The following is a 24,089-nucleotide window of genomic DNA, read 5'->3' as shown; positions in this document are numbered from 1 at the left end:
TTTGTGCTTTTTGTTGGAAATTTTGCTTTTTAAAATGCCTCTCCCCCAAATGTAATGCTGTCTAACGTTCCTAAGTACAAGAAGGCTGTGAAGTGTCTTACGGAGAAAACATGTATGTTAGATAAGCTTTGTTCAGGAATAAGTTACAGTGCTTCTAGGCCTGGAGTTCAATGTTAATGAATCAATAACATATACTAAAGAAGGTATCTTTAAACAGAAACACATAAAAAAACAACACTATGTATTGATTGGTTGACAAAAATGTTGTGATCAGAGACTCACAGGAACCTAACCCTAAATTTCCTCTGGGAGCAGTGATTCAGGATTTGCTAATTCAGTGTTTGTGGTGACTTTATATCATATGACTATGGTGAATAACAAGAATTAACTGCACATGGATTAAAAAGCTCCATAATTCTTGATTCCCCACAATCAGGACTAAGCGTTTGACAAACCATTAGTGCACACAAGAGATAATGTAGCAGCTGCTTTGATGTCAGATGGATCTGGGGTTGAAACTCTGTCTACCCATTAACTGTGTGACTTGATGCAAATCACTTTACCTTTTTAAGGCTACATTTCAAGGTTGTTAAGAGAATCCAATGGGATGTTTTGCACAGAGCCCAGCACAGTTAGCATATGGTAAGCCCCTCATACATTGTTACTGTCAATTGTTCCACTTTCTCTCTCAAGTAATTCAATCACCACTTTAATGGCTTATGAAATTATAAAGATGAAAATGACTTTCTGTGGACAGTATTCTTCACTCTGCAGAGGGGCTCATAACAGCCTACTTACATAGAATTGCAAGTTAAGAGCCAGATAGGAGGCTGGAAAACCAAGTTCCAAATGATCTCCTTATGGTTTTGACCTATTTCCAGGCAATTTTCTGTCCAAAATGTGATCTTATAGTTACCATGTGCCAGGCACTGTCCTAAACTCTACATACCTTCAGCTCATTTAAATATAGGCAGCAACAAAATGGTCCCGCAGTCAACATACAATCACAAGCTGAGAGTCCTGAAAATTGTTCAATCTGTCCTTCAGTTCAAATTTAAACATTATCTCCCCAATCCATCCAGAGTTCACAGTGTTGGAGACTTAGGAGGGATTCCTCCGGATTATTCAACTTACCTGTGTGCTCACTCCTTTAAGCGGGGAGCATTAGTCCTGGGCTCTAGGAAAACACCATCTAGCTGTGTCTTTGAATATTAGAAAGGAATCCTCTCTGAGACCTGGTCTCTCAGATGGCCTCAGGCATGACCACGGGCAGTCACGCCCAGACAAGTCCAAATCCACTGTTGGGTGGAAAGGTAGAAATGGACTTCAGTTCTGCTGAGGAAGGGGAGAAGGGGCAGAACCACTTACGTGTTTTGGCCTTAAAGGGAAGCATCTACAAATTAATCACACCTTTTTCACTGAGAAAATTAGTCTCCAGTTAGCATTTCTCCTTTCCTTCTTTATTCTAAAAGAATGGATGAGTCCTTCTCAGCCTTGAGTGATATTTCCAAAGTGCTGCCTCTCTCATCTTACCTTCAGTGTGGGGAGTTGCCAGGAAAGGGTAGGAAAACCCATTCCACCTTACTTGCTTTTCAGAAAGTTGCCATATCTTCATTTTTTAAAACCTTGCTTTCTTCTCCCTTGCCTGGTATTACAATGAAGTCTTGCCTCTTATTTGAAGAGAAAAGAGAGAGATTAAGTAGACCCTGAAAATAAGGAGAAATAGCACTTACAATCCCAGAATCTCTACTGATTGAACACTGCTGGGGCTATTAATCATGAGGGCTTATTTTCCAAAAAAACATCAGAGCACATCTGGAAATTAAATAAAAATAATAAGAGGGTTCAAATCAACTGACATTTTCCAGAGATTTCCTCAAGACAATAAGATGCTGCCCACAGAGGCACATAGAAACTTTGATTCTGCTCTGCCTGAACAAGGCTTTAAAAAAAAAAAAGTATCAAAATTCACCCCCAATAGTTTGGTTTTCATTAACTGCCCTCTCTTGAGGGGCTCCACGTAGAGAACTGGAATCTGCCGTCTTTGTATTTGTTTCATTTGATTTGTTTTTGTCCAAACTGAGTGAATGGGTGGCTGTTTCTAAGTGGTCTTTTTGACACTGCATAATTCGGACAGCACGCGTTACTCTGAGCCCTGAAGAAGGAGGTTATTTGCTGTGGGAGGCAAGGCTGTGGGGAACATATCTCTCCTGAGAACTACTCTGATTAGGTGACTCTCTCCAAAGAGCCAAGGTCAAAATTAACTCTGGATTAGGCTTCCCCATGACAAGAGGGAGGCATTCATTTGGAGAAGATCTTCTTTGTTAGCAAGATGGTCCGTTAGACAGTGCAAAGAAGAGAAAGGAAGTGACTTCAACCTTTTCCTTATCTATGAAATGCAATGATTACTCCCTGTGGTTTGGTACAGCCAGCTTGTCAGGAATCATGGAGTTGGGCCAATTGGAGGCAAGTGTAGGGAAAGAGCCAAATCTGGTCTTTGCAGCCCCTTCCCCTCCCCTCCTCTTCCTTGCTGTCTCTCTCCATTCATCCTGTCCCTTCAGGTACCCTGGAACCTCTCGCAAGTTGCCAAATGCTCTGGGTCCCCAAACTCGCTTTGAGTACTCTCATCTGAGTGTTATGAGTTGAATGGTGTCCCCCCACACACACATTGATGCGATGAAATCCTAACACCCAGTACCTCAGAATATGACCATATTTTGGAGACAGGGTCTTTATAGAGGTAATCAAGTTAAAATGAGGTCATTAGGGTGACAAAATCCAATATGACTAGTGTCCTTATAAAAAGGGGAAATTTGAAGACAGATCGGTATAGAGAGAGAACATCATGTAAACATGAAGACAGTTGTCAACAAGCCAAGGAGAGAAGCCTAGAACACATCTCTGCCTCACATCCCTCAGAAGGAACCAAACCTGCTGACACCTTGGTTCAAACTTCCAGCCTCTGGAACTGTAAGACAATGCATTTCTGTTGTTTAAGCCACTCAATTTGTAGTACTTTGTTACGGCAGCCCTGGCAAGCTAATATACTGGACTGCACAGTTCCACTTGCTGTAGTACATTTGGTTCCCAAAGTGTGAGCCTCCAACCTGAAGGAGCCTTGCAGCTCTCGTCAGAAGCTCTAAGATTTACACAGTCATTTTGTTCTTAATTTAAAGCCAAGTAAATATGCTGTGTGAATAACACATGTAGATTGCCCAATGATTGTCCTTTGCATTCCTTTCTAGATTTAACTCTTATCACTTTCTCTGTCTCCTCACTCTATTCTAGCTGGACTGATCTGCTCATTTCCTGGAGGGAAACCTGTTCTCTCACCTCAGAATCTTTGCACATGCTGTTCTCTTTTCCTTAAAATACCCCATGTATGCCAAGTTCTGGCCACCTGCCACTAATACATTAGTCTTGGCTGAGTTGCCACCTCTTTGGGGAAGTCTTCCCTGACCTTTGCCAAAACTGGGTTAGATGCCTTCTTATGTGACCCTGTAGCACCACGTGCTCACATCTCTTCTATCAGTAAACAGAGTCTTTGGTGATCACCTCTTGACTTGGTCACCTAGCCCAGGAGACTGTGGGAGGGGCTACTTCATGTTCGATTTCATATTCACAGCCTCAGACTCAGTGGGTATCACAAAACTCATTTTTATATATTATAATCATGCATCAAAACATTTTGTTTTTGTGAATTTTCTTAATAGATATGAAACTATGATATTGGGAAAACTCACTTTTTTTTTTTACATTGAAAAGTGCTCCTCATCCTCAGTTTGGAAACTATTGCTCTAATCCAGACATCCCACAACAGCAGCCCTAGGGCCTAATCCAGCCAGCAGATGGGATGGTTTGGCCAGCCCAGTGCTCCAAATGTCTCTGGACGTGGACACCCTTCCTTGGGGCGTGCTTTCTGCAGGCACCACAAACACCCCATTTCCACTGTCTGGCATTCACTGCTTCCCTCATTAGTGTTATTTCTCCGCCCCCTGAGGCACTGGTTCCTAGAAAACATTGCCCCCAGATTCTTCATCAAAATTTACTCTTCTGATATCCCCCTTCCTCAAATGTATTATCTAAGCCAAAACAAAGATCTAATAGGTTGTCTCCCTCTGGGAAAACCTGTTTATCCAGAACCAGTGAGGGAGATTATTTGGGGCGAATGTGGGCAGGGAATTTTTTTCTTTTTGGAGCAGAGAAAGGTTTATTGCAGGACAATGCAAGGAGAACAGGTGGCTCATGTTCCAACCCTGAACTCCCCAAAGGGTTTCAGCAAAGTATTTAAAAATTTTTTAAATCTTAAATTGGAGTATAGTTGATTAACAATGTGTTATTTTCAGGTGTACAGCAAAGGGATTCAGTTATACATATACATGTATCTATTCTGTTTCAAATTCTTTTCCCATTTAGGTGATTACAGAATACTGAGCAGAGTTCCCTGTGCTATACAATAGGTTCTTGTTGGTTATCTATTTTAAATAGTAGTGTGCACATGGCAATCCCAACTCCCAATCTATCCCCCCGCCAAGCAAAGCATTTCTTTTTTTAACATCTTTATTGGAGTATAATTGCTTTACAATGGTGTGTTAGTTTCTGCTTTATAACAAAGTGAATCAGCTGTACATATACATATATCCCCTTATCTCCTCCCTCTTGCGTCTCCCTCCCACCCTCCCTATCCCAACTCTCTAGGTGGTCACAAAGCACAGAGCTGATCTCCCTGTGCTATGTGGCTGCTTCCCACTAGCTATCTATTTTACATTTGGTAGTGTATATATGTCAGTGCTAATCTCTTAATTCGTCCCAGTTTACCCTTCCACCTCCCTGTGTCCTCAAGTCCATTCTCTACGTGGGCGGGGGATTTTTTTCCCGTAATCCTTCAAAACAAAACACTCAAAGGAAGGTTGACGACTATTCCCTGAGAGTTTCACCTTGTCTTGTAGAAAGTATACAAGGCCTAGAAACAAATTAATTTTGATCAACCTTGGTTTTCCTTTCTGGACTCTGCCAAAGACACTAACGAGCAGAGAAACAGCCAAATCAGGGGAAAGTATGGAGGTGGATGGAGTGGAAAGGGCCGCATAATCCCTAGTTAGAATTGTGGCTCTGTAGGAAACAGAATATTAAATCACTGAAAGTGAGGTATAAAATGTTGTTTTATGAATTCTCTTATCTCTTTAAACAACTTCAGAAAGGGGAAAAGGTAGTTTCATCTTAGAATATATCTAGATTGCTCTGGGTTCATGCTATGGTAGGTTTTAAATCAAAGAGAATTGCTTAGTATATTTGTTTTGGAGACTCTCCAAAAAAAAAAAAAAAAAAGAAGAAGAAGAAGAAAGAAAGAAATGTGCTATGTAGCTCAGGCTGACAACCAGTACATGATAATGCAGAGTCCTTCCAACTGGAGGTAAAGTCCCACAAAAAAGAGTCTGTCTGCTTGTGGCCCAGTTCTTCCTAGAGTTCCCACCCACCACCCCAACTCTCTTTTATACAAACTTCCCAGAGGGACACCTTTGGTGTCCTGGGAAAGCCCCATTCGTCTGCCAAATGCAGCTTCTCTTCTGATCCCTCATGATACTGTGTTCAAGGCTGACGCATTTCTGTTCATAGTTACCATTTCTTTCCTCCCCTTTTGCCAGTTTTTAGTCCAATATGCCAATTGTCCTGCACTTGCATGACTTCAGACCTTAAACATTTTCACCAACAGTGGAGAATTCTGTAGAGCACTTTCTGAAAAACGCAGTCTATAATCTCCTCCCTTCCCCCAGCCAGCTCACTGGGGCAGTGATTTCCTCAAAGAATTCCAACAAATTAGTTCAGCACGACTCCCCTTCCTGAAATGATGTTAGCTGTCTTTAATCAAGCTTGCTATTCCAACTGTTCCTGATTTGATACCTTCAAGTAGTTACAGAGTCCTTCTCTCTAACTGAAGTTAAACTGACAGGCTTATCTTCTTATTCCCGGCATACCCACAAATACTGATAATATTTCAGGGAGCGGGTGAGGGTGATGAAGAGGAAAAGGGTTCATTAAATCTTTTAACTTATCCTACTTTTTTCATAGACAGACTTTTTTTTTTTTTTTTTTTTGGTAAGTCCCAAAATAAGTGTTTAAAATCAGAATCCCAGAGAGAGGCATCTCAAAATCAGTCCTGGTGCTTTAAAAATGCTAGTACTCCCTTTACACGTTTGAACAAATGTTTAAAGTAAGGCCACCTTAATTATCTGGTGCGAATGGAATGAATTTCCTACACTAATCACGGCTGGTATTTACTTGGTGTTTGTAGTGCCAAATCTCAACTTCTGAAGTCAAGAGGTTAAGTTGTAAATACCTGCTATTAGATAGCTGTAAAATATTTGCCTGAAGGCTTTGATAGCTTAAAGCTTTCCATTATAGGTATATACAGACATGTATATTCTTGTAGCTGTGTATATTTTAAGATACATATGTATCTCCACAACACCTCATGTGTGGTCATGAAATCCATCACATAAACTTCTGCATTTTCCAAACCCTGGGATACAATTTCAAGCCATATATAAACTGACTTTATACTGCCCATATGCACTGCACTGGGCCCTACCACGCAGATGGCATCATCATTTCCACAGTCTGATTCACAGTCCAAACCCAGGAGAGGGTCTCAAGGAAAAGACGTTTTAGGACCAGGTTTCCAACTTGAAACTCTCCATGGGAATTTCCAGAATAACTCTGATACATCAAGGGGGAAAAAAAAAAGTGAAGAAGGGCTGAAAACCAGAACCAAAACCAAACAAAAGGAGAAGCATTAAAAAGTTATGTGATGAAGTGGGATGCTATAAAGTTTTTATTATGACTTGTTTGGAAAGAGCTTGCTTAACAAATGCAGTCATCCTCTATTCAAATGCAAAGCAATAAAACATTTTATAGTCCACTATTATATGCCATAATGCGTATGGAATGGTTAAGCCCAATCAGATCTTAGAAAAGAACATTTTGTTTGCTCTTCTAGGAAAGTTTGCCCTTTAAAAGAGAGGAAAAAAAAAAGTGAAGGAAGAAAGAAACTTCTACAGTGTTATGGGGATGGAGAATTATCTGGAAATTATACAACTGAGGAATGGATGCAGAAAGGGGAGCAATCTCTGTACCTGGAAAAGAGAAAACTAGTGGCGGAAATGAGAGCTGTCTTCACATATTTTCAGGGCAATTTTGTAGAAGAGTTATTAATTTTAGAGTTATGATGTGAAGTTATACAGGACAAAACTAGATCCAATTGGTAAACATTGGCGTGAAGGGAGGGGGGTAGATTTGACTCAATACAGAATCTTCTGACATGATAGCTTCTCACAAAGGGATGATCTGCCTTGGGAACCACTGAGTTCCCCATGTATAGAAGCAGAGGCTCATTTAGCATCTAATAGGGATGTTATACAGGTAGGAGGCTGTCCTGTGGCAGGTGGACTCTGGATGAGTTGACCTATATGGTACCTCCCATATCTAGATGTCTGTGATTCTAAGATTTGCATAAAATTCCAAATGGGCATTTGGAGACATTTCATATCCCCCATAAATCTGAGCATGCATCTGAATAGGATTTTCATGAGAAAAATTTAGAAAGTATAAATTTGTTCTCATTGTTTAGTGTTCCCTATGAAAAAGGGGGTTTCTTTTTTAAAGTAGGAAATGTCAGAAATAAAGTGTTTTTTGATCTCAGGTTTGGAGCACGGAGTTTTTCTATTGTTCATTCATAACCCTTTTGTCAAATGTCTTCAAGTTGGGAACCACAATATGTTGAAAGGCTGTAGGGAAATTCCAAAAGGTTTAAAGAAATCAGAGCTGTCAAATTCTGAACAGAAATTTGTGGTAAAGTATATTAGTTCTTTTCCTTCCACATTATCACCCGATTCCTGTTTTTTTTTCCAAATCACACATCTGCCAAAGGCCCCCTTTCCTTTTGACTCCCCCTCCTTCATTTTCACCTCCTGTGTCCTCTTAGGTCCTGTTCTTGCCTCTCATAGCATATTTTCTTTCTGAGGTAAAACAAAGGAAACCTATTCCTATTGCTCTCTCCTTAACAGGAGAAACCAGACGGGCTCTCTGAAGGGGTAGGAAATAAGAAAGTTGGAGAACTGCTGAGCTAGTCTCATTACCTCACTCCTTGTTTATCCTCAAACTTGCCAAAAATTGCCCAGGAACAGATTTCCTGCTCCATCATTTAAAATGACTCTCTCTCTCTCTCCTACTTTCTTGCCAAACTTACTTCATGATACAAGAGACTCTGAGACGGAAGAGGGCAAGGTAATAATAAGCCCAGGATGAATTCTATCCTTGTTAAGTACCTTTCATTCCTCAGAATCCCCAAAGGCCTGACAATCTATATTTCATGCCCTTCTACCTCACCACAGAAAGTTGGACTCTATGCTGTGAAGGGAATACACAATAAAAGCAGAGGTAAACTCTCTTCAAGTCCGATCATTACTTCCATTATGCATTAGCATTTCTATGACACCCTATATTGGTCAATGTTATATTACTCAGTCTAGACAGGAGGGTAAGGGGTCTTCCTGTAAATGGTATTTCCACACATTTTCCTTCTCTTTACTTGCCTTCCTTCTCGGGTTCCCTTTCTAGGTACTATATTTTCCCTCTCACATGGAATTCTTCTATTTAAATCCATCAGAATTCATTTCAGGAAGTTTATGAGGAAAGCATCTACCTCACAAAGCACAAAGCAAGAGGCACAGAGTGAAAGTTTTCTTTTTAAGTTTTTCATTAAATAGAAACATATTATGAAATAAAATATTAAATGTGAATAGCACATGACCGTACCTTAAAGGAAAAGATATCTATCTCATTCACCAAGCAGGGGAAAGAGGGGTGTCTTAACCACACTAGTCTACCACTAGCCATGAAAACATTAAAAGAGCTGATCCATAAAGTGTGTGCTTAGTAGGTATCACCTGTTTTATATTTACTATCTCATTTATTTCCCACAACAACCTTATGAGATGACACCATATTATTTTCAGCGTGAAAGAGAAAAATGAAGCTTAGAGAGATTAAGCAAGACACGTGCAAGGTCATGCCGATTCTTTAAGGAATTTGGACCCACGTATTTCTGACTTCAAAATCTTTCCTTTGAACCACCATTTCCCATCCTGCCTCAGGCATTTCTTCCTGGACAAATGTGAAGATAGAGACCATTTTCATCTTGACTGGATCTTCCTAACTGCTTCCATCTTGACTTAGGGTTAATGCAGTCTTTCTTTCGTTGTGACTTTGGGGTGAACCCTCAAGCACTTGGAGTTCTCCATTATTGAGTTAACTCCTGGCCGGCGGAATCTTCATTCAGATATTCTTCCATTTTCACTGTTCTTTCCCGTTCATCCCTCTCTCAAGAATCTGTGCTTGAACTTGGGGGCGGGGTGGGCAGAGTGCAGTCCAAGCCTTTGCTTCTCACTGAAAAGGCAGCTGTCCACTGAGTTCACACAGTAACTTGAGTAGGTGTGTTACTTAATACGCCACAAGAAAATGCCCACCCCGAGAGTCTACAATTGTGGATTTAACAGGCCTCCTGCTGCTGCTCGGCTGCCTTCCAGAGGCCGGCCAAATTGCTTCCTCTGCAAGCAGGACCTTCTGCCAGAGACTCTGGGGGACTGCGGTTGTTGATCTGTGGTGAGAGGTGACAGGTGGTCACTCTGCAATCGTGGGATGTTAAAATTGATATTAAAATATTTTTTCCAAAGGGTGAATGGAGACTGGGTAAAGAAAGAAAGGCTGTTTGATACTGCGCCCTAATGTTTCTGTGCCTTTGGAGAACGTGTGCTGGCTCCCAACCAGCTTTCCACACTCAGAGACCTAAAACCTCAGAAGACTCCTTCCGGGAAGATCTTGCCATGAGGATAGAGTGGGTATGCCCGAGCCGGGCCTTCACAGAGGTTTGTTTAACTGAGACCCCTCACCCAACCATACCTCCTCACCAGCGTCAAGGAGGGGGCTCCATGTAGAGCATAACTACTACTTTATAGAGGCTGTTGTCCCCCCCCCTCCTTTTTTTTCTCAAGAATACTGAGGAACTACCACAGATGGTCTAAGACATGACAATTCCAGAGGCGACAGGCCTTCTTATTTGACCTATGGCATAGCAAACTTCATTGAAGGACCAGGAGCTTTCTACAACTCACCGAATGAATTTGTCACCGTAGTGGAACAGTGGAAGGCAGGAAGTACTCGTTTCGTGAACTTGAAGAAACCAAACTGCCTTTGGATAAAAGTCATCTCCTTCTGGAGACAGTAGATGGGTCATTTCTAAAACACTGTTTTTTGGAAAAAAAGTGAGAGATGTTTTGATAGTTCAGCTGAAACGTATCATATGTTTTATATCAATGGTTCTGCTTTTGTTCTTTATTCGGGTTTCTGTTGTTTAAACCTTCATGGAAATAGCTGCTTCTTAGGCATGTGCTGTATTGCTTTCTTCCTGTTGTGATATATCAGGGTATTCCTGGGAGACGGCAACTGTTCCTGAGACCAGGAATTCCGTGTGTAGATTCCTTTCTCAAAGAGTTTCTTTGGGAAGGAAGCCAGGCTCGACCCTCTGAATTTGGAGTTGGCAGTTGTTAGCACTACTCTGTCACAGTGGACATTTGTCATTCTTTTTTGGTTGCCCAGAAAGTATCTGAACTCCTTACCCATATTTGCAAACTTCTCTGCCTTGGGATTTTGGTGGAAGGCCAGGTTATTAAGCAGCAGAGAAGCTGAAAATGCTGTACATTCATTGTTTTTCAAATTTCTCTACAGTGGGGGCCCAAACATGTGACCCAGGCTCCCGCAATCAGATGCATCCATCGCAGACTTAGAATCTGGAATTTGTGATACAAGGCGCTTGGATGGTGAGGAAGACTCTGGCCGTGGTGGTAGCTACAGGGTAATCAAGGCCCTGGGCCAGCGGAGGTGGTAATGCCAGAGGCAGTGTCCAGCTCTCAGAGCTGGCAGCCTAAGATGTGCCAGCTGCAGGGCCTCGGGGTCACTGTGACATCCTCCCCAGAGCAGTTCCACAGTTGGATTCTGGGCACTGTTCCTGGTAGTAGAGCTGAGAATCAGGCTAAGTTATCTGGCAAATCCATGAGCTACTCAAAAGCCTTTTAATAAATTCTTCTCCTAGAATGGCTTTCTGACTGCTGCTTACAACTAAAACTCCTGACTTAAAACAGTAGAAATAAATTTAGAATAGCTAAAAGTTCCAATTTCTTAAAATAACAGAAAAATCATCTCAAAGCGTAAAACTTAACACCAGTGCAGTTCAGAACCCACTGAACTCTATAAGGGTTGCGTTATGAATATAAATACACATGTTTACATATCTGTACAGAGACATAAGCATATATATGTGTGTAGGCATGTGTGTGTGTGCGTCTGTGTGTATACATCCAAGACACACAATTCAATGTGTCACATTTAGGACTGGAAGCCAGTGGCATCCAATGCCAAACTTTAAATTTCCTTCTGAAGTTGTAAGGCCACCCTCCTGCTCCTCAGTCGATTGCTTGCTTTCTGTTCACTTCCTCTATTGAAAGAATGTATTTTATTTTTATCAAGCAGAACAGCATTCTCCTCCTTTTCCAACCAATTTCAGCTGTGTTAATCACTAACACAAAATGAACTAAGACCAGCCAGCACCAGCTGCAGGGTGGCATTCATTGTGAAGCAGAAACGCCAAGCTTAAGTGAAATGCGAAGTTGTTAAAAGGGGAGTGTGTACCGTATACCCTTGGGGCCGTATGCTGTGCTTCTTAAGGAAGTCTGGGGCTCCGAAATCCTGGTTCACAAAGCGCACACTTTTTTTTTTTTTTTTTTTTTGCGACAAGAAATCCAATAATGCAGAGGAAACTGAAGCAAACTTCCCTGGAATCTCCACTGAACTAGCATTTTCCAAAGCTCCTAGCCAGAACATGGCAATGTTTTCAAAGCTTGTTCCCCTCTGTAGGTTATATCATTGAATCCTTGCAATGCCTGTGGGGACTAAACCAAGGCGGGTACATCTCTGTCTTACAGACATGAAACCAAGGGCCAGGGTCACCCGGGCTGTTAATGGCAGAGCCAGTACTAGAATCATGAGCTTCTGGCTCCTAGTTCATTTTTCTCTACCATGACATTTCTTAACGTTTCAGGGTTGGTTTTCTGGTTTCCTGTTTTGGGTAGAGATACACACATGCACACACACATACACACGCATGCACGTGTGTATGCATATATATCTCTATTCATCTATATATTTATATATACATATATTTTAGTATGTATTTTTATATATTTGTTAAACTATTTAAATATATAAAATATATAAAATACTATATAATAAAATGACTTCCAGTCAAGGGAAAATATCAGGAAATTGCTTACGTGTTCCTCTTCCAAAAATAGTGAGTGACTAACCTTTTTATGAGCCAACCATGAGCTGGGGGCTCATCTTTGACATCTGCTTTCCTCCATAATGACTGTTCTTGCTCCTTTTCCCCAAGGTAACTCCTATCCACCCTCCACTGTCCAGCATAAATAGCCCTTCTTCTGGGAAGCCTCATCGATTAGGTCGAGGTCCTTTTATTATATGCGCTCCTAGTCTTGTATTCCTTTCTCACATCATTGTCATTCATTACATATGAGTTAATGTGTCTACTCCTTTAATACCTATTTTTGTTTACTATTCTATCCCCAGAACCTAGTCCAGTGCCTGGCACGGAGTGGACACTCAATCATCTTTCCAGAAGGATGACACGAGAGCAGAGCGAGAGGCATTAATCAATAGCAGGTGGGCCTCCTCATTCCGGACAGTGTGGTAGATAAGCCGGGATCTGCAGTCACAATACTTGTGTTTGAAGCCTGGCTCTGCAACCTCCCAGCTGTGTGACTAAACAAGTTGCTGGGACTCTGCCCCTGAGTGACCTCACCAACATTTTGTTGACCATACAGTTGCCTGTCTCACAGAGCTGCTTGAGAATTAATTGAGTTTATATCAGGAAAGTATTTAAGACACTGCCTGGTACATAATTGCTTAATAAATATTGGCAGTGCTTATTGAGAAGCATCTTATTGAGAAGAATGAGTGTGAATAAAAACAGGTTTACAGGTTCAGTGGTGGGAAATTGAAGAAGATCCTGTATGAAGACTTCTATTTTCTGGGCAAGTGAGAAAATGAAAAGAAGAGAAAGTCTGAGTGTCAGAGATCAGAGGAAAGTGCTACAAACTAAACTGCTGCACAGAAACCCTGCCTGCATCCGTCCCATCGTGGAGACTGCCTCTCCCCACTCTCCCAGGTCTTCTATGTGGGCAGGCAAAGCCAGCTGCCTCCCCACAGGGGGAGCAATCAGAGTCATTTTGCTAATTCTACTTCAGGAATGGAAAACTCAAAAGTCCAACACATCGAGGACCCCAGAGCACCCACGCAGTCAGCAATACCAAGGCCTGAGAATTTCATGTGAATGTGGAATGCACCAAATATACAATTAGGAAATAGCTTTTGCGTTCTGGAAGAATCTGGCCCCTTTGCAGTAGTCCTTAGTTCCTTGAAGTTCTGAGATTTTATTGTATCCTTAGGGTGATCAACTCTGTTTCCTTAATGTGTGCAATTGCAGACATCCGTTCATTGGGGCAGACGAGCTAACCTGTCACTGCGTGATGGATGTTTTCCTATTGCTCTGCTGAAGAGCATTAAGTTAAGCCTCCACTGCAGCTCCACAGATAGTTGAGACAACAGATGGCCTTTTTTTGCAATTCTAAGGGACTGCTGCCATAGGAGGTTCAGAAGAGTGGCTTCTATATGCTGATGGCTTAAAATAGACTTGGCAAATAAAGAACTGTTATCATTATGTATGCCAGTGAGTACAGTGGCCGATGAAGGTGGGGTTGGAGGTAAGGAGGGAAAACTTGGCCTAATTGTCTTCCTGACCTTGCAGGATGCAGTAAATTTAGGCTACAGGGTGGATGGAGGGAGCCAGAGGAGTTTTGAAGAAGTCAAGTTCTACCTGTAATACTTGCAGATGTTGAATATCTTTTCTGAGGACACAAATGTCATCTTAAGCACAAATAGAAGACCGACAATGCAAATCCATTTTCAAGAATGATTGGTATGCTTCAATGAATATTAATTCCATTCATTAAAAATACTTATAATCAAACCCTGGAACCGGTGAATTTTTTTTAAATGACAGTTTGGAGGCATATGAACAAGCTTGATATCATTTCTCCTGTTTTCTGGGATTTCTATGACAAAGGGAGGCATTTAAACTCTCTTGAAGCAAACAAAATTACTGCCCCTTCAATATTATGTGTACTGCATTTCTGACCATTTATGGGACTCCAGCAATTTATCACAGTAAGAAGTATTCTGCTTCACATGAGACTAGACTATTTGATGAGCTCATGGGATTATTAGCAGTGTACTGACTACCTGAAAATCGTCATTGTTCAGAGCTATCAACCTCACAAAAAAGGAATCAAAAGCCTGGTTGGCAGGTTGCTATTTATATTGCATGGTAAAAAGCTTGTTGCCATCTGAACACTGCAATTTAGGGGCTTCTTGGATGGAATGTCACATTTGGCCTGAAGCAAAATGCACCCATTGATTGAATGGGATTTCATATTTGTAATGGTCTCACAAAAGACAGTGAAACTACATTGTTACATGTATTAGACATTAGAGAGACCACTTCTACTAGAAATGCTCTCTATCACATATAGGTAGAGCATTTGCTAAGTCTAAGGGCAAGAAATGCAGATTCTATAATACCTGCAGATCGTCCAGGCACACCGCCCCTACTCAGGTGGCAGAGGATTATTCTACAGTCTGCTCGCAGATCAAGGATGCAAAGTGTAAATGCTTTTAGCAGATGCTTTGAATCTTGAAGGCATATGTTGTTCATGCTTCTTTAAAAGAAATTGCCAAAACTGCTGTACTAGTTCAAATCATCTGGCATTTGGGAACCTCGGTTATTATTTTCATATGAAAGTAAAACCAAGAGTTGGGTCATAAAACGACAGTCCAGTGCAAGGTGGTTGGCAGTCCATGCAATAGCACTTTAATTTACTTAACAAGAATGCAAGGTGAGGATAATGATTTGTGGGTGATACGGAGGAACAAAAACTCCCTATAATTGGCAAAATAACACTTCCGAGTATTTTCCAATGAAGAATTTAACCTTCAAATTGCAGCACCCTCACAGCAGTGATGCTGCTGGAAGGATATGGTGAGTGTGCTCTTTGACTTTACGCCTAGAATGTGGTAGGCACACTGATAGGCACTGGGGATACACAAAACCTCATAGAGTCAGAACCCGCTCCCCCCAAATTATTCCCATTAATACAGCCTGGGTGTATGGAATTGCAGTATATCTCCCTCACCACCACCTGTTTCCTCTTGAGTTTCATAAGAGGAAACCATGGTCATTTTATCTAGATTTAGTTATTGTATTCATTCAACTGAAATCTAAAGATACACCTTTTGCTCTAACCAGGGAAATGGAAAGATTTGAATATCTAATTTAACAAGACATTATCAGTTAAGGTTTTTTGGTTGTAATCAACAGAAAGAGATTCTGAGCAGAGAAAGGAACTTAATGGAAAGATTTGGGGATATTCAATGGATTGAAGAAACATGTAAACCAGGACTCAGAAAGGACACAAACCAGGGCAGTTTCAGGGACCCAAACAGCAGGAAGGAATGGATGGAGCACATGGGCAGGATACCTTCAATAGGATGGATTTTTTTTTTGTCCAACACTTTAATATTTACTTGTAAAGCTGAGTAAAGAGCACAAGTCTTTAATGTTGAAGGTTTTGCTGACTCATCACTACCTTTTTTTTTCTTTTATAGATCATGTATGTAATGTATCTACCTAAAATATCTTTGTCTATGTTTTTATACTTTTATAGTTTTAGGTTTACATTTAAATCTATGATCTATTTTGAGTTAATGAATTTAAGAGTCATGTTTTAATATGTCTCTAGGTGTGAATCCAAGTTTTGTTTTCGTGTTTTGTTTTTTTTTTTAATGTTTTCCAGCATCATTTGTTGAAAAGACTATTTTTCCTCCACTGAATTGCCTTTGCACCTATGTTGAATATTACTTGTGCACAGGTGTTTTGTCCATAATCCATCAGTTGTTATATATGTGGATCTATTTCTGCATTCTCTGATCTGTTTCACTGACCTATTTGTCTATGCCACAGTGTCCTCATTACTTTAACTTTATAGTAAGTCTATATAGACTTTACAGTAAGTCTTTATAATAAGGTCATATAAGACCTCTAACATTCTTTTTCTTTTACAAAGATGTTTTGGGCTTTCTATGTTCTTTGCATTTTTATATGAATTTTAGCATCGATTTTCCAATTTCTATCAAAAGAAAAGAACTTGCTAAGATTTTTATTGGTATTGCATTGAATCTACAATTTAGGGAGAATTATCATCTTAATAATATTGAACCTTAAGGCCCATGAATAAGGTATATCTCTCCAATTATTTAAGTCATAGTTCATTTCCCTTAGAAATATTTTGTAGGTTTTAGTGTACAAGGCTTACCAATGTTTTTCAGATTTATCCCTAAGTATTTTATATTTTTAATGCTATTCCAAATACTATTTTTTAATTTTATTTTCCAGTTGTTAATATAGAAATACAGAAATACAAATGATTTTGGTACTGGTCTGTTATCCTTCAAACTTGCTAAATTTACTTATTAGTTCTAAGATTGCTTTTGTAGATTTTTATCAGATTTTCTACATGGACAATCATGCATTCTGAATTAAAAACAATTTTGCTTTTTCCCTTCCAAAATAAATGCATTTTTTCTTGCCTTATTGCTCTGACCAGACCTCTAGTACAGTGTTGAATTGGAGTATGAGAAGGCACGTCTTTTTATTCTTCCTGAATGTAGTGGGAAAGCATTCAGTCTTTCATCATTAAGTATTGTGCTGGCTGTAGGTTTTCTTTGATGTCTTTTATCAGAGTAAGCAGAAACTCTCTCTATTACTAGTTTGCTTAGAGTTTTCATCAGGAATGGATGCTGGATTTTGTCAAATGCTATTTCTGCATATATTCAGATGATGATATGGTTTTTCTTTTTTTGTGTTAATATGATGAATTACACTGATTGATTTTTAACGTTAAGCCAAATTTGCATTCTTGGAATAAACCTCACTTGGTCATGATGTACTATGCCTTTCATATATGCTTGGATTTGATTTTCTAAAATTTAGTTTCAAATTTTTTATCTATGTTCATGAGGAATCTTGATCTGTAGTTTTCTTATTTTGTAATGTCTTTGGTTGGTTTTGGTAGTGGGCTCACAGAATAAGATAGGAAGTATCTCCTTCTCTTCAGTTTTCTGGAAGAGTTTATGTAGAATTAGTATTATTTATTCCCTAAATATTTGGTAGTGATGCCACTTAAACTTGGGATTTCTTTATGAGAAGGTTTTTAACTACAAATTCAATTTTTAAAATACATATAGTGCTAAGGAGGCTATATATTTCTTCTTTTGTGAACTTTGGTAGTTTGTGTCTTTCAAGGAATTTATCTATTTCATCTACATTGTTGAAGTTATTGACATAGAATTGTTCAACATATTCCCATATTATCCATATCTATAGTATGCTTCCATTTCTCCCTTCCTAGCCTTTATGATATTGCTTTTATCCATTTTACTTATACGTATGCCCCATAGCACATAGCTGTAATTTTTGTTTAAATAATCGAATATTTTAAAGGAGTTTAAATAATAATAAAATAATCTATTTCCCCAAAGTTTCCATGTATGGTTCTCCTCATTCTTTTGAGTAAATCGAAATTTTCATCTGGTAACATTTTCCTTCTGCTTTCCTTTAACATTTCTTATACTGAGATGCTGCCGGTGATAAATTTTTTCAGCTTTTAGGTGATTGAAAAAGTCTTTTTTCCTCTCCTCCTCCCCCACCACCCACCTTGGCAATCACAAGTCTGTTCTCTATATTTGTGAGTCTGTTTTTGTTTTGTAGATACACTCATTTGTGTCATATTTTAGATTCCACATATAAGTGATATCATATGGTATTTGTCTTTCTCTTCTGACTTACTTTGCTTAGTATGATAATCTCTAGGTCCATCCATGTTCCTGCAAATGGCATTGTTTCATTCTTTTTCATGACTGAGTAGTATTCCATTGTATATATATACTACATCTTCTTTATCCATTCATCTGTTGATGGACATTTAGGTTGTTTCCATGTCTTGGCTATTGTAAATAGTGCTGGTATGAACATAGGTGTGCGTGTATTTTTTTGAATGATAGTTTTGTCTGGATACATGCCTAGGAGTGGGATTGCTGTATCATATGGCAACTCTATTTTTAGTTTTTTGAGGAACCACCATACTGTTTTCCATAGTGGTTGCACCAATTTACATTCCCATCAACAGTGTAAGAGGGTTCCCTTTGAAAAAGTCTTTATTTCACTGGGTATAAACTTCTAGGTTGATAGTTATTTTTCCTTCAGTATTTTAAAGGTGTTTCTCCACTGTCATCTTGCTGGTATTGTGTCAGATGAGGAGTTTGTGATCTTCTCTATCTTTGTTCTTCTGTATGTGATGTAGTTTTTCTAGAGCTGTTTTTAAAGATTTTCTATTTATCACTACTTTTGAGAAATTTGATTACCATATGTCTTGGTGTAGTCTTCTTTATGTTTCTTGTGCTTGAAGTTCATTAGGATTCTCAGATATGTAGAGTTTTTAGATGCCATCAAATTTGGAACTTTCCAGTCATTTCTTCAACTATTTTTTTTTTCTTTCTCACCAACCTCTCATTTGGGGACTCTGATTAGAGGTATAGTCGGATGTTAAAAGTTGTCTCAAAGCTACTGAAGCTCATCATCTTCATTTTGCATTTCATCTTGGATTGCTTCTATTGCTATGTTTTCAAATTCACTAATTTTTTCTTCTGTAATGTCTAATTTTCTATTAATTCCATCCAGTGTATTTTTTTTTTATTAATTATTTATTTATTTATTTATTTTTTGGCTGTGTTGGGTCCTCGCCTCTGTGCGAGGGCCCCCTCCAGCCGCGGCAAGCGGGGACCACTCTCCACCGCGGCGCACGGGCCTCCCACCGCCGCGGTCTCCCCCGTTGCGGAGCTCAGGCTCCAGACGCGCAGGCTCAGCAATTGTGGCTCACGGGCCCAGTTGCTCCGCGGCACGTGGGATCCTCCCAGACCAGGGCTCGAACCCGTGTGCCCTGCACTGGCAGGCGGACTCTCAACCACTGCGCCACCAGGGAAGCCCCATCCAGTGTATTTTTAAAAAAATATCAGACATTGTAGTTTTTAGCTCCAGTTGTTCAATTTTTTGTATTTGTTTTTCATATGTTCTATATCTCTATTTGGGGGGCTTTCAGAATATAGTTATAATAACTCTTTTAATGTCTGTGCCTGCTAATTCTAACATTTGTGTCAGTTCTGTGTAGGTTTTAATTGATTGATTATTCTCATTATAGGTCACATTTTTCTGCTTCTTAGAATGCCCATTACTCTTTTGTTGGATGCCAGACATTGTGAATTTTACCTTGTTGGCTCCTAAATATTTTTGTATACCCATAAATAGTCTTAAGCTTTGTTGTGGTATGCAGTTAAGTTTCTTGGAAACATTTTGATCGTTTTGTGTCTTGCTTTTTAAGACTTGTTAGCCTGGACCAGAGCAGCATTTAATCTTGGTAATGTGTCCCTTCGTACTGAGGCAAGACCCTTCTAACTACTCTACCCAATACTCCATGAACTATGAGGTTTTTCAGTCTGGCTGGTGGGAACAGACACTGTAACTGGTCCTTTGTGAGTGTTGAATACTTTTTTGTTAATGTTTTCTCCAATCTTGGACAGTTTTCTCATATACATAAGCTGATCAGTACCCTGCTAAATGCTCAAAAGTAACCCTCTACAGATCTCCAGAGTTCTCTGTGCAGCTCTCTCCTCTGACCCAGGTACTCTATCCTACAAATTCAAGCTGCCTTGGCAGTTGTTTGAGGCAAGAAGGTAAATTTGATCCCTGTCATTCCATCTCAGCCACAAGAGGAAGCCAATAATTTATTCTGAAATTATTTCAAACATACAGAAAAATTTTAAGACATGTACAGAGAACTCCCATATTCTCTTTACCCAGATTTCTCAATTATTAACATTTTACCACATTTGTTCTACCTCTCTCTCTCCATATATATATATATATATATACACACACATATATATATTATCATTATTCTTTTTTAAACCATTTAAGCAGTAACTGCAGGCCTGATGATTCATCACTCTCACTTCCTCCAGTGTCTATCTTTCCAAAACAAAGACAGTCTCCTACACAACCACAGTACAACCAAAATCAGAAAACAATATCAATACAACTCTACCATCCAGTTCACAGAACACTCTCAAGTTTTTCCAACTATCCCAACAATGTCTCTTTTTTTCTGGTCCAGTAGCCAATCCAAGATCATGCATTACATTTAATAGTAATGGATTTCCAATATCACTCAATCTGGAATCATTTTTTAGTCTTTCCATCTTTTCAGTCTGTAGATATTCCTTTACCTGAGTTTGTCTCATGTCCAGAATCAGGCCATATTTTCTGTGCAGGAAAAGGCTATGATATGCTTTTCTTGGGATATCACATCAAGAGACACACAAGGTTAATCTGTCCCACAACAAGGAAGGTTATTGTTCACTGGGTCAAGTTGATATCCACCAAGTTTCTCCACTATAAAGTCACCATTTTTCCTCTTGTGACTGATAAGCATTTTGTGGGAAGATATTTTGAGACTGCACCAATGTTTAGCTCCTAATCGAACCTCCACCCACCAGCCTGACATCTATGGATGACTCACGCTGAATCCATAGAACGTGGTCTTAACATGTAGCTCATTTTGTTTTCCAAAGGCATCAGCTACCCTGACAGAAGATCAGCTATTCCAGCAGCAACAGTTCTAATCTCTGTTGAAGACCAATATAAAAAGAAAAACCATACCTTAGAGAAGCAGTTCTTTTCATTTAACAATCCATCTATCCAACTCTCAATCCATATATCATCCATTCACTGAGTAAGTATTGAAAGTACTTTTACATGGTGCCAGGCTGTGGAGATTAAAAAAAAAAAAAAAAAAGACATAAGACACAGTGCTTATATCTAATACGCTCCTGGTTTTTATAGGGAAAATAATGTCAACAAATAATTACAATTCAAGGTGATTATAATACAACAATGTATTGTAATGCAGGTAAGTATTAAATATGTGGCGTATCAGAGGAACATAAACTTTATTTGCATATAAGAGAAGGTTTCCTAGAGAGGTAATATTGGAGCTGGGTCCTTTAAGGTGAATGGGAGCTTGGCACATATTTGATGAGAGTGGGGATAAGTAGTATGTTCCAGTTAGAAGAAACAGCATGTGATAATGTAGGTATAAAAGCATAAAGTACAAAGGACACAGAAGAAGTTCACTGTCCGGAAGAAGGGAGGGTGCAGGAGGGAAGGGGGATTGGTGGCAGGGCAGGAAAAATTGAGACGGGGCCAGCTTGGTACAGGACCAAACATGCTAAGGAGTCTGGATTTTTTATTCACTAGGGGTTCCCACTAAAAGTGCAGTTTCCCGGACCCCATCACAATGTTATTTAAATTAGAATCTCTGAGGAAAATCTGGGAGTCTGTATTTTAACAAACACCTCAAGTTTGGAGATCACTGCTATAAGTCAGAGGGTGCTACTGAATACTTTAAAACAGAGTGAAATAATCAGATTTGTGTTTCAGAAAGATGACTTTGGGACTCGCAGAGGATGTCTTGAAAAGGGGAGCAGGTAGACACAAACATCTGTGGCAGTAGTCATAGCACTCTCCCAGTTCTTTCCAACACACAGATTGCCAAGCCCTGTCTTTTCTGGAGATGATCTTAGCTGAAGTTAAGGAATTTGTGGAAGGGACTTGATCCAAGCTGCCAGCATTGCCTCATGCCTCTGAATTGGTCAGGCTAAAAGGGTAATCCAGACACAAAGATGCTCCAGAGTGGATTGTTAGATTACACTGGCCAACAAGACTTGCCAAGTGTCTCATTATTGAACTCATTTATTATTCCATGTTCAATAGTAGGAGTGTGGTGGTTATGGTTGATTGGCACTTAGCATCTATTCCACTCCCCTTCCAGTGTAGCGACTTTCAAACTTTTTTTTAAAGAAAAACGTATTACATTGCAATGCAGTATATGCATATGTGTGTGTTGCACAAAACATAACTTACCCTTACTAAGTTGATGCCCTCTGAAATTTTTATTCTATTTTATTTCTTTCAGTGCTTTCATGATTCACTAATGATGAGTCCTGATCCCCAGAGTGAAAGCCATTGCCGTAATGTGCTTTCCTGTATAACAGAGGCTAGAAAGCTAAAGACTGCATTTTCCACCCACTTCAGCTAAAGTTCCAGGTGTTTTTGGCTCTGCAAACCCAATGCCCTTGTATTGCTTTTGCTATTTCTGCTGGCAAGTGTGTCATGGAAGTGTTTGGTCTTTCTTGGCAATGACAACAGAGGTTTAGTCATTAGCATAGGTGCTTTTCACAGGTATCAAGAAGAAAAGCAAGGGGTGTCCATTTTTGCTGGTGAAGTTTGTATCAGTCACAGAATGGTCTGGAATCTGCAGCATTCGTGGCTTTGTAAGCATGGTACCTTCTTACTCATGTAAACTTCTGATTGCAGTGGCTTCAAGGTCAAGGCGGTGACCAAGTTCTGAGTGGTAGGAGCTGCGTGGGTGCCCAGTACTGTGGTGGGACTGGGGAGAGGGGAGGAAAGTTACCAAAAGGTCCCCCTAGAGACTGTCTGCCCTTCCAACGATCTACATGACACTTAAAAACCTGCAGTAAATCTCTACCTAGAGAGGATTCTGTTCTCTGCAACAGAACCCTGGACACAAGTAACCAGTCCCGCTGAAGTACTAATGAAGTACTAAGTCACGGGTGCTCAGGACTTGCCTAAGCCTTCACCTGTCAAACTTAATCTGGGTCCAGCCACAAAAATGAATGAAGGACAACTATATCTAACAGCATGGGCAAATCAGAAACAGAAAATTGAATAAAAATAGCAAAACACACAAGTATTTTGTTCTGTTTATATAAAGTTTAGAAAACAAACAAATTAAACCATATTGCTTAGAGATCCATATTTAAGGAATAGATCTATTAAAAAAAAGAGGGGTTTACCATAAAAGTCAGAATGGTGGGCATGTGATCATTAAGGGTCATGGAGAGACTTCTGAGGTGCTGGCTATGTTCTATTTTTTACCTAAATGGTGATTTCGCAGGTGTTTGATTTATGTACTTTTCTATATGTGCATTATATTTTACATTCTCTCCCATACACAAAGGATGAAAAATTGCAACAATAAACAAAAATTTGAATTGGAATTCATACAACTTACGATCATCCAGTCTTATCTACTCATCTGATGCTTGAATCTCCCCACAACATTTTCTGTCCTCTGCTTGACCCCTTCTGAAGAGCTGGAGTTGCGCAGTTGTTGCTCATGAGAGCAGTAACACACCCAGGCAAATAACATTTGAGTCTCCAAGCATTATTGTCATGTACCTGTGACTGTCCACCCTCTTCCCTCAATTCCCAGCTGCCAGGTCACTGAAGACCATATTTAAAGACCTCAAAAGGATCCTCAAACCTAACATTGAAACTTAGCACCCTCAGGACATAACTTCCTTCCCTCTGACCCTTGGGTAACATAGCTTCTTTTATTCAGCAGGGAGATATCTATTTGTTATTTGTTGTTATTATTATAAGAGCCAAGACAGCAATGATCAGTACCAAAGCAGAAAAAGAGATACATAACATATGGGTTACCTTGGAGTATGAGTTGCTTTCTTTTTCAAATGGTCTGCTGAGTTTGGGAAGGGGAATTGGGAGAGCAGAAATGAGAGGTGAGACGGAAAGAAAACTCCACCTTCCCTGTAGCCTTATTTCATATTTTCTGATTTTACAGGATGACCTGGTGAGTTGAGTAGGTAAGAGACAAGAGTCCTGGATCTAAATGATCATCCAATGAAGGAAAAGT

The 24,089-nt window shown here is 39.7% G+C and overlaps 1 long non-coding RNA gene across 2 annotated transcripts in view; it reads right to left on the bottom strand.

Annotated features, from left to right (window-relative positions):
* Positions 1 to 24,089, bottom strand: part of LOC132372595 (uncharacterized) — a 242,174-nt gene that overhangs the window by 112,545 nt on the left and 105,540 nt on the right. For both annotated transcript variants that reach the window (XR_009505208.1, XR_009505209.1), the window contains exon 3: positions 21,014 to 21,120. This is a non-coding gene — a long non-coding RNA (uncharacterized LOC132372595). The remainder of the gene's footprint in view (positions 1 to 21,013; positions 21,121 to 24,089) is intronic.

Source organism: Balaenoptera ricei, chromosome 10, assembly GCF_028023285.1.
Source record: "Balaenoptera ricei isolate mBalRic1 chromosome 10, mBalRic1.hap2, whole genome shotgun sequence".
Taxonomy (NCBI): Eukaryota; Metazoa; Chordata; class Mammalia; order Artiodactyla; family Balaenopteridae; genus Balaenoptera; species Balaenoptera ricei.
The sequence above is the reverse complement of the archived record's forward strand: the minus strand, read 5'-3'. Positions and strand labels throughout refer to the sequence as shown.